Below are 12,008 nucleotides of genomic sequence, written 5' to 3' on the forward strand. Positions count from 1 at the left end.
ACACAGATTGCAGTGTGTCTGATATGAAGTGCATTCATAAGGGAGAAGGATGTTCTTTCCCTTTAACAGTATGACCTGATGAGATAGCTCAAGGTTATAATATCTAGCCTCACCAAAGGCATTATATTTTCATTCTGATGTAGCACTTGCTGTGTGGAGCTCCCAGAGTGCATGTGGAAAAGCTGAGTGAGGTTTTTTTTATCATCTTTGGACAAAAGAGGAAGATGGACTTCTGTAGACTTTTTTTCCCCTTTAATAAACCATTCTCATTTGGAAACTTCAATCTGATCTCAGGGCTCTGTTCCTAACTCAAGTCATTAAAAGGATGATAGCAGTCCTGGATTTTGAATTAAGTGAGGCAGATAAGATCCTGTAAACATTTGAGAAATTGCAAGATGATGTTCATTTTTAACTTACAATAGATCCAAATATGTGACTTAGTTTTTGAATTAACAACTGTGATTACTGTGTGGACACCAGAGCTAAGTGAACAGTATGGAGCTTATAAGTAATTTAGTTATTTTAGTTTCTTTCCCTGCAGATTGCAACTTCCTTGCATGCATTTGTTCTTTGGATTTATTTGACTAATTCCATTCAGAATTTTTGACTTTATGGACTGATCATACATCAGAAATTGAACTTGTTTGCTTGGTCAGGCCTGCCAACAGAGGGGCAAAGAGGGCAGTTGCCCCAGCGACTGGTGATTCAAAATGACCTGGGGCTCCCAGACACCACCACTGCTACTGCAGGACCGGCAGCAGCTACTTGGTAGTTGTGACTGGTGAGAAGAAAAATGGTTTTATTTCTGTCCATGGAGTGGGAGATCACATAAGCAGGAGCAGCAGCGCTGGACCCTCGGGCCCTTTAAGCTGCTACTAGAGCACTGCACAGTGCACTCTGGGCAGCTCTCAGGGCTGGCTGAGGGAATTTCAGGGGGGGCAGCTTGGCATGCTCCAGCTGGCACTGATGGAGAGCTGGCCCTAGCCCCACCCCTTCCAGAAGCGCGAAGCCAGTCCTCTCTCCTTGTCCCAGGGTTCACAAGTCTGTCAGTCCCCCTGGGCTTGGTAGTTGTGACTAGTGAGAAGGAAAATGGTTTTATTTCTGTCAGTCAAGTCGGAGACCACACAAGCATTTCAGTGTCATTGCTTGCATCAATTAAATTAAAAATTGGTTTATACAGATATTCATACATGTTGTTTTCACATATGCTTTCCATGAATTGTTGTGCCAGTAAAACTCTATGGCTCAAGTATTCAAGGAAACTGACCATAAAATCTTACAAGCATGGTTGAAATGAGTTTATTTTAATAGATCAGCAAATAATTGCAGATTTTAAAATATTTGCCTAGCTCAACAGATCACCACAGCCAGACAAAATCAAAAGGTAAAAGTTTAGCTCAAGACCCAACAGAATAATTTATTATCAGACTTGATAAAAAGCAAGAAAGGAAACTAAACAACAGTTCTCATTAATCCATTTTACACGTTGTCACCTAATGAACCCTCTTTGCATCACTCATTCTTTGCGCAATCCACTATTATGCTAGCAATGCCATTTTAGTCCAGAAAATGTACATCTTCTCTGTAGAGCATACAAAGTTTGGCAGGACAAAATGTTGCTGTAGTGGGCTTTTTCTCTGTAACTAACTACGGGTGATTCTCTTTTTTCTTTATATGTCAGGGGACCTTGCATCAGAAAAAAAGATGATAATTAAATTCCTTGAGAATGATCCCATACACACACTTTTCTCTTTGATGTCTATAAACTTAGCCTCTATCAAGATCATTTAAGAGTGCAAATCAGTGTTTCCTCAATGCCATTACCTTCTGGGAACCCAAAGTCAGGTTCCTATAACAATCTGTATCCTATATCCTGGGTCAAAATGTGTTATGTGATATATAGAATCACACTCTAATAAACTAAGGCTTGTCTACTCTTAACAATTAAGCAACACACTTTTGTTGTTTAAAAAAATCAAAAGGGGGGGGAATTCTGAAAGACAAAAACTTTGCCGCAGCAAGTACTAATGTAAATAGTGCTTTAATGTTGAAAATTGTTGGTCCACAAAAGTGCTAATATTGTTTACACTGCCTGACTTTTATTGGCATGGCTATGTCGACACAGTTGGGTCGCTGAAAGCTGTGTAGTGTTGATATACCCTTAACACTGAATAGCACCTGACTCCATTAGTACTTCCATTGACTTCACTGTGACTTGTCATGGAAAATGTAGTTAGGCAGTGCATGTCAGAGGATCAGACTCTGTCCCTCCATAACTATTTTTCACTACTTAAAAAGTCTGTTTTAATCTGATCAGTTTTATAATTATATTGCTCTGGGGGAGGGATAGTTCAGGGGCTTGAGCATTAGCCTGTTACACCCAGGGTTGTGAGTTCAATCCCTGTGGAAGCCATTTGGGGCAAAAAAATTGTCAGGTGTGGTACTTGGTCCTGCTGTGAAGGCAGGGGCCTGGATTAGCTGACCTTTCAGGTCCTTCCAGTTCTAGGAGATCAGCAAGTGCCATTAATTTCTACTTTACTAGTGGGCTGTGCCCCCTGCTCGCTATGCTTGCCAACACCCCTCTTTCTGGGGGGTAGATGTCTGGCTGGGGGGAGGGTGCAGGAGCCACCCTTGCAGCTAGGTAGCCTAACACCCTCCTTACAATTCCAGTGCAAAGGATTCTTGCAACCTTGCCTTTGACAGGCTTTCACACCTCCATTGTTTGCACCAGGCCTTTGATATTCCCACAGAGGGAATTCCCTCAGGCTCTAGAAATGCCTTTTGCTAGTCCCATAGAAGCCAATAATATTTGAATGATTAGAAGGACTTTTCCTTCTCTCATTTATATTCCTTGGGACATTTTCCCCCATTTGGGCTGTGTCCAGACTCAGGGGTTTTTTCGGGAAAAGTAGCCTTTTTCCGAAAAAACTTCCCCTGCATCCAGACTCAAGCCGTGTTCTTTCGAAATTAAATCGAAAGAACGCGGCTTTTCTTTCGATGGCAGTAAACCTCATTTCACGAGGAAGAACGCCTTCTTTCGAAAGAAGGCGTTCTTCAATGTAAATAGGGCTTCTTCAAAAGAGAAGCTTTCAGTGGATGCTTTCTTTCGAAAAAGCAAGCCGCTTTTTCAAAAGTTCAACGTGCAGTCTAGACGCTCTCTTTCGAAAGAGCCTCTTTCGAAAGTATCTTTCGAAAGAGCCTCTTTCGAAAGAGGCTTGCAGTCTAGACATAGCCACCGAGACTGGGCTCTCTCACGGCTGCCAAAGCAACAGCTGCTGCTGTACACCCTGCACTGAAGCTACCAGAGCAGCTGAAGGTAGAGGGAAACTGGACAGGGCTCCCCCGACCTCTTGCCCGGGCCTGCACATTGCATCAACAATCAATCCTCTCTGTGTGGGCCACACATGGGCTATGAGGTTCCCCCAGTTTGAGTGGGAAGAAGTGGGCCCCCACTCCAGCCACTTTCTGGACCCGGGAACCCATTAGAAAATAGACTTCTGCTGTTAGTGACTTGGGGCATCTCTGCTCTACAAACTTTTGTCAACATTTGTTACAACAGCATATAGCTGCTGCCGTTAATCTCTCGCTTTCTCACGTGCATACTTAGCTCCTTGCCTGAGCACTGTGCGTACTCACCAGGCCTGCATGTGTTGATGCACAGGGCTGTGTGCCAGGGGCAGGCATCCCAGCTTGCAACTCACCACTGTCCCAGCAGGCAACTTTCTCCTTCCTATAATGTCATCTACAGCCGATAACTTCTGTGCCTGTTTTAAAAATCCCATTAACCCACACAGCACTTCTCACTGCCTGCACCCCTGACAGAAGCATGAAGCCTGCACTATTGGTATGGGTGTTGCAAGTACAGGATGTGCAATCCTTGGGTATTTGCAGCGGCACAAGAACCAGGTCAGTGGGGACCATGACGATTAGATGGAGCACAGACTGCTATGGGACATAAGTGAGAACCAAATCCGGGTTGGTGGTGGTGGCGGTGGTGGTGATAGTGATGGTATTCACGAAGCAGCTGTCTATGGTGCAGTGCTGCCTCTGGGCCTGAGAAAAGAACAGTGACTGGTGGCATCACATCATAATCGCTGCCATTGAACAAAACTATAAACCCCATATAAGGTGGAAGCCACTTCAACCCAAGGGTCCTGCTGCACCCCTTGTACCAATGCCCCTGCTCATAATGCAGATTTAGGATGATGAGTGGTGACTGCAGAACTTTCAGATTCACAAAACCATATTCTGGGGGCAAGCTCACCCAGCCCTTCAGCACAGGGACACCAGAATGAGAGCTGCGTTGGCAGTGGGAAAGTGAGTGGCGATCACACTGTGGCAACTTGCAACACCAGATTGCTGTTGGTCAGTGGGAAATCATTTTGGAGTTGGAAAATCCACCGTGGAGCTCCTTGTCATGCCAGTGTGTAGGGCCATTTATCACCTTTTGACTCTCCACAATTTGCAGGACATAGTGGCTGGATATTCATCGGTAGGGTTTGCAGACATGGCTCTCGTATCCCAACCACCTTGCCTTAGAGTACATCAGCAGAAAGGACTATTTTTCTAGGGTTGTGCAAGCATTGGTGAATCATTATTGGCTGGTCAAGTCGGGTGCATGTGCCTCTTTAAGAACACAGGACTGCTCAGAAAGATATAAACCAAGACATTCTTCCCAACCAATGGATTGCCAAAGATGATGTTGAAATGCCAATAGTGATTCTGGGTGACTCAGCCACTACTTGCTCCCCGGCTAATGAAGCTGTACTCCAGTCACATCAGTCATACCAAAGAAAGATTCAGCTACTAGCACAGCAGGTGCAGAATGACAGTTGAATGTCCTTTTGGCAGATTAGAGGGCCATCTGTGTTGTTTACTCACAAGATTGGAGGGAGGGGGTCATTGGTGGTGGAATGACCGTCTGCTGAGTTTGAACAGTCAGACAGAAGGGTTGTTAGCACTCAGTGTAGAGCAGGGGTGGGAACCTTTTTTGGGTCGGAGGACCACTGACCCACAGAAAAATCAGTTGGGGCCACACCCATGTGAGAAGAAAAAACACAAAACAAACAAAAAAAAACCCCGACCCCCTTCCCTAGCTGAGAAGGAGACATTCCCCACATTCCCCTTGCACACTAGAGCCTAGGGGAGTGAAGGGATGGAGCACCAGTGTAGGGTCCCCAATGCTGGGAAGTCTAGGGGAAGCCTGAGCCTCAGAGGCCAGATCTAGGCAAGCCAAGGGCTGCATCTTGCCCCTGGGCCTTAGATTCCCCACCCCAAGAGTGTGTCCACACAGCAAAGTTATTTTGGAATAAGAGACATTATTCCGAAATAACTGCGAGCATCTACGCAACAATTCCATTCTTTCAAAATAATTTCAAAATAATGGGCAGCTTATTCCGACTTCTGTAAACCGCACTCTATGTAGAATAATACCTATTTTGGAATAGGTATTTCGAAATAAGGCGTGTGTAGACTCTCCACTTCTGGTATTTCAAAATAGCCCCTCACCGGGGTCATTCTAAGTTATTCCTCCTGGGACTCTAAATCGAGATAGCACATCTACATTAGGGAAGCCTGCTTCAGACTAATTTTGAGGCTTCCCTGCAGTGTAGATGTGCGATTTTGAAATAAGCTATTTTGGAATAACTATTCCAGTATGGCTTATTCCGAAATAATTGTGCAGTGTTGACGTAGCCCTAGTGTAGAGCTACACAATTCAGGGAGGCTTTGAAAGAGTACTTTAACAGCAAACCATAGTAATGCTCTACCTGACCCTGCTGTATTGAGGCTTGTTAGGAATTGTGCACTATATAGTACACATCTATAAATATAACGCTGTCAACGCACTTATTTTTGTGGTGCTTGCTATACTTGTCTGATTATTACACTGTCACTAGTCCTATGAGCTGTGTGACATTGAACAATAAACAAGTACATGACTGCTTTCAATATCACCAGACATTCTGCAGCATACATTGAACTAATAAGATAAATTATTTCCCAAGCAATAGAAATTTTGAGTAATGAAAACACTGAAGAAATGATGCACAAGTTAAAAGCAAATCCATAAAAAAACTTCTGGATCATAGCTTAGGAAGGGGACAGAACAGGTATGCCCCTTTTGGGCTACACATATAGCAACTCATATCCATGCATCTGATGAAGTGGGTCTTTGCCCACAAAAGCTTATGCTCCAATCCATCTGTTAGTCCAGTGGTCCCCAACCTTTTAGGGCAGCGGGTGCTGCACGGGGCCGCTGGGCCGCCCAGTAGCGGGGCCCGCACAGGCGCCGGGTACCCGGGGGCAGTGCTAGGCAGGTGCACATAAATGCCCCGGCAGGTGCCATGGCGCCCGCGTGCACCACATTGAGGACCACTGTGTTAGTCTATAAGGTGCCACAGGACTTCTTGTTACATGTAACAACTGTGGCTCTCATTAATCAGTGCAGGTGAATCTGTGGTTGTCCTTAACAACCCCCCAGAGTGAAGTGGTTAAGGTAGGGATACGGTCTCTGAATCCAAGGGGAATGTTGATTTGGGAGGGGACTGTAGGGAGGTGCTGTAATGGAGTTCTCCATGGACTGGAAAGGGAGGTGAGCCTGATGTCTGCTCCATTGGGTGGCGCTGGGGGCACTACAGCCACATTGGAGGAGCTGTCGATATGGGGCACTGGCTCCTAGGAGAGGCAACCTGACATGCTGCTCCTTTCCCTGACTGCAGTTCCCAGTACAGTCCAGCAGCTCCATGGATCTCAATTTATATCTGCGGATAGCTGCATTCATGGAAATAAATTCATATCCACACAGGGCTCTACATGCAGCCCTTTGTAAAAGCAGCAGGTCTGCACCTCAGCACCAAATTGATTGTTGGCCTTCTGGTATGCCTACCACAGTTCCTTTGCTCCCAGACAGAACTGCTATTGATGCCTGTTGTACCCTTTCTCCAGCATCCCCCATGCAATCAGCGGGTGAGTGTCCACATTCCTACCACTGATCTTTAGCTTTGCTTGCACAGCCTCTTCTCCCCACAGACCCAGGAGACCCAAGCTCTCATGTCTATTCCAGGTTGGAACATGTCTAGAGCAGAGATTCTCAAACGGTGGTCCGCAGAGCAGCTCCCACTTCGCACTGCTTCCCGCAGCTCCCATTAACTGAGAATAGCGATCAGTGGCCAACGGGAGCTGCGATCACCCGTATCTGCGGAGGCACAGGTAAACAAAGTGTCAACCAGCCAGCTAGCGACTTGTCCTTATAAGCCATGACCCAGAGTTTGAAACCTCTGCTCTAAGGTTCCAGCACTGGGAGATTTTTCTATCTAAAAATGATTTGGTTCTTAACAAAAAAAAATTAAATATTACACTGAAGAACATCATGTTGCTCTTAAGCAAAAGTTTAAAGATTTCTTTCCCATAGAAGCTGACTGAACCAAACAACTAGATACGTAGTCCTTTTGGAATTGAAATCAGTGAGCTGCCCTCCAGTTAGTTCAATAAGGCACAAGAGTGCTTGTTGACACTTTCTTGCAATGAACCATTATGGTCAGAATTTAAAATTCCCTAATTGAGTTTCGGATTCAAAGAATTGGAGGGGAGAGTACCCAGAACTTGCAGACAAAGAAGTATGTTTTCTGATTCCATTTGCTACTATGTACCTGTGTGAGACAGGAGTTTTCTCAGTTTTCACTCTCAAGTCCAAATACAAAAGCAGGATGAATGCTGAGCCTGACGTAAGGCTAAAGCTAACAAACATTACACCCAACATCCCTAAACTTTGCTCACAAAATCAGACACATACATCACATTAGAAAGGTAAGGGTACTGGTATTAATCCATAAGTTGTGTGCTTTATATGCAGAACAAAAAATGTTTATTATTAAGGGTTTTTTAGATAGTGCTTTTATCCAAAGTGTTTTACAACAAATCACCAATGATACAAGCAACATTTGGAAAGATCATAAAGTGGTCCACTGAAACCCTCTGCAATTTTCAAGTGGTCTGCAGAAAAAAAAGTTTGAAAACTACTGGTCTAGCACAGGTAGCTGGCATGATCTATAGGCCTTTGCACACATCAGTGAAAAGTATCCTCATCAAGCTGGACAATCAGAAAAAAGCATTAAAAATCTGCAGGGCTTTAAGGGGCAGAGGTAGGAGTTTCTTTCTTTCTTTCTTTCTTTCTTTCTTGTCTCCTTGACCTCTGGGACAGTGGAGTTCATACTTGTGAGCAGAGTAGTCAATGTCAAGCATTGTGGGACAGCTGCTGGAGGACTGTTAGGGTTGACATAGGAAATTCAGTGATCATAATTGCATGGCATCAACCTTAGTACACAAAGCGTAGCTGAATGCCCCTCAGGGAGATGGTGTTACTAAGTCACCAAAATAAGGCACTAACATTGGTGGGAGACCATTTGAATGGCAGACATGTTCATAAGTAGGTAGCTGCAAGGTGGTTTTTGTAGTTTAGACCAGGCCAAATGCAGTGAGTCCTGTAACTCAAGCAATGCTATGCTGGAGTGCTAGCAGTTCAGGCCTCAAACCGTGCTGTGGTGACTCATGATGTGGAGGGAGGGCTGTCATGTTTGCACACCACAGAATATTTTTACCTTTTTCTTTATTAAAAAAATGTGCACAAGAAGCCTTCTGTTAAAAGAGCTCTTTTTAGATTGCAAAGTCAAGCACTGGCATGTTAGGAGAAGACAGAGTTATAGTTTTCTCTTGCAAGAGCCATAATTTTCCATAACTTGTAATGGAAGAGAAGCTGCCCAATGGCATTGAAACTACTCATGCCCTCAGTAAAGATCTCCACTACTTACTTTGCTGGAGGCATCTATGGACATTGCATCAAAGAGACTAAAGTCACAGGCTCCTCTCAAGGAAGATAGTGTTCACTTCAGTGTGCAATTTCAATTGCAATTTGTGACCCATAACAAAAGACTAGGACACTGGTGATCTGTTGGGCGTCAGGCCATAATTAACACATTAGAATATTTCATCATAATAAAACATGTTAAAAGGATACTTTCTCATTCTCATAACTAAACAAATGTGTTTGTTTTGTATGGGCGGGTTGGTTTGTTTTTAGAAAATGTTGAAAACAGGAACTCTATCCGGTTCCCTTCCAGGCCTCACCCACAGATCTGCACCAGAGTGTGAAATGTGAGCCTTCAACTCCTCCATTCAGAATACTGCTACAGAAACTGGAATAACTCTTATCCTTTGTTCGAACTGAAAGGAGATATGACGTGTATTTGGCTAGTGGTGACAGGTGTTTGCTAGACAACAGCAGAATACTGGGAATCAGAACTCCTGAATTCTATACTCCTGCATTCTAGGAAAGCAGTGGGATCTAAATGGTTAGGGTGGGGAGGGGGCTAAGGAATTGGGGTGCAAGGCTATAGCTCTGGCTTTGGGAGGGAGTGGGCATTCACTAGGTTTCAAAGAAAGAGCTTCTCTTTTTTTTCCATTTTCCCCCTATTCCACCAACCGAGTTTATCTCTCCAAAGCTGTTTTCACTTTTAAAATCATCTTATTACCAATGAGACAGTTGAAATAGCTTCTTACAGTAGGTGTCTCCAGTCAATGACTGATTTGCATTAAGAAAGATATGACAGGCAAGTGTGAAGAGGCAAGAATGATCGTTTAATTTTAGAAAAATTCCACATTCGTTTCAGAAATGATTAGTAAGCAGAGTGTGTGTTCATACATAAATTATTTCTAAAAATGGGAAGAGAGATTAAAATACTAAACATTTTCTTACTGCAGGAGTAGGCAAGCTCCAGCTCAGAAGCTCCAGGTGGCTCAGTCATGAAAATGGTGGGGTCCTGGCCTCTCTCTAACAAGCGATACAGACTAGCAGGGAAAGCACGTTCCTTCGCTCAGGTAGGACTAGCAGTGGACTTCGCCAGGTTTTGGGCAATGGGAGGGGGGAGCTTAGCTCCAGGCCCCTGGAAGGGGTGGGACCTGGGGCAGGGTTAGGGGCAGCCTGCCCTCAGTACCACCTGGACCTTGCTGCCCCATCTCCAGTCAGCTCTTAGCATCATCCAGGCTCTGGTGGCGATTTAAAAGGCCTGGGGGCTCCGGCTGCCAATGCTGCCATGGTAGCAGTGGGGAAACCCATAGCCCTGGGACCTTTTAAATCACTGGGCCCTGGGGCAACTGCCCCCTTTGCCCTCTCCCCACTCCTGATGGCCCTGGACTCAGGGAACTTCTGTGCAGATCCAGCCTGAGCCTCCCTTACACTGGCTGCATCACTGGTGATCCCATTTTGCTCAGGAAACGAGAGGGAAGAGCACTGCAAGAATGGAGCCAGTGTTGGGGGAGAGCCCTTTAGGTGCCCCAATCCAGGGCCAATTTGAGTCATTCCGACGCCTAGGGCAGCAGGCATGCAATGCATGTGCAGCCTCGCCCCTGGCACACTGCACCCCTTAGAGCTGCCATCAGGCGCCCCCCATAGGTTGCTGGAGGATTCTCTGCATCTTGGGGTCTTTAAACCATCATTTGAGGACTTCAGTATCTGAGATATAGGTGAGAGGATTCTTCTAGCAGTGGGTGGGTGAGATTCTGTGGCCTGCACTGTGCAGGGGGTCAGACTAGATGATCATAATGGTCCCTTCTGGCCTTAAAGTCTATGAGTCTATGAGGTTGGTGCCCCAGGCAGCTGCCCGGCTGGCCCCCCACGCCCCCTTAATCCGGCCCTGCCCCAATCCCCAAGCAAGAGCCATTTGAAGAAGGACCTCAGCCCTCTTGGGAAGGGGAGGAAAGCGTGCGTGTGAGAGAGAAAATGATTTCTCCATTCCCACCTAGGGTTGCCAGATACTTAAAAAAAAAATACCCAATGGGGAAAAAAATTGGTTGAGTAAAAAAAGGTCACTGTGCCTTTAAATAACCCCATGCTTCCTGCTCCCCTGCCCCCACCAGATGCAGCAAGGGAAGAATGTCCCCACCGCCTTCGAGCTGAGAAAAACAAAATATTTTCTGGGGTTTTTTACTGGACAAAGGTGGCAAAACCGGACTGGCCGGGCGAAAACTGGACACCTGGCAACCCTATTCACACCCACACCCTATCTCCAGCTCACTGAAGAAAGGGAGAGAGGCTTTTCCCTCCCTCCCTCCAACTCAGCCTCTCTTGCTGCAAAATGTGGCGAACTGGCAAAGTGCAGAGAAAGGGTGAATGCTGCTGCGGGCGACTGCATGAAGGAAAATACATTGTACTGAGCTGAACCCACAAATCCACCTCTGTTATCCAGATACACACCAGTGCTAGGAAGTATTAGCCAAGGCCATTATTGACTCTGTCTTTGCAAGGAGTGGGGGAGGGTGGAAGCAGAGGAAATAGCATGTTTATACTGTCATAGAACCTGTAAAAACAAAGTGGTTTGTTTAGTAAGAACAGCTTTGTCTGTGTTTAACCCTAAAATCAGGTTCCTTATCTGGTATATATTTTAGAGAGTTTGTGTGCCTGTTTGTCAGCGTGGGAGTCCATCCTTCTGAGAGACATAAAAGCTATTGAGTCAAATTCAGCCTTGGTATAAGCAGGTACAACTCCTTTGCCTTCAACAGAGTTGCACACACACATGCTGTAGCCCAATGACTTTAAGGGAAAGCCCCTCTCTTTGTTCAGGTGTTTTCCAAAAAGGCGGCAGCTTTTGACTCTGATCTAACTAGCTGACATTGTACATGGTATTGGGCATTGTGCATGTCTCCTTGAACATGCCTGGGGCATGTGTTTACAAAGTAAATAGTAAAATAAAGGTCCAAAATAAATAGATTCAAGAGCACAAGGCAGCCAATCATCATTCTTGCTATTAGCAACCCAGAGGCAACTGCACACCGCAACTGTCAGAGGGGTGTGCCAAAGACCCAGATGCCAGGTTCTGAAATGAGTTCCACAGCTTGGCAATTGAGAATGATTAGCAATGCGGCAGTGGGCTGAGGTCTGGTATTATACCGTTTCATTATTTTCCTATGACAACAAAAGGCTGACTGATCGCTCCTCTCACGACACAAGTGAAGAA

The 12,008-nt window shown here is 45.4% G+C and overlaps 1 long non-coding RNA gene across 1 annotated transcript; it reads left to right on the forward strand.

Moving 5' to 3' along the window:
• Positions 1–9,385: 9,385 nt before the first annotated feature.
• Positions 9,386–11,802, forward strand: LOC112543833 (uncharacterized). The gene is made up of 3 exons (XR_012901304.1): positions 9,386–9,605; positions 9,757–9,873; positions 10,912–11,802. It is a non-coding gene; the product is annotated as an uncharacterized LOC112543833 (long non-coding RNA).
• Positions 11,803–12,008: the final 206 nt, after the last annotated feature.

This window comes from Pelodiscus sinensis, chromosome 1 (assembly GCF_049634645.1).
Source record: "Pelodiscus sinensis isolate JC-2024 chromosome 1, ASM4963464v1, whole genome shotgun sequence".
In the NCBI taxonomy this organism is placed as follows: domain Eukaryota; kingdom Metazoa; phylum Chordata; order Testudines; family Trionychidae; genus Pelodiscus; species Pelodiscus sinensis.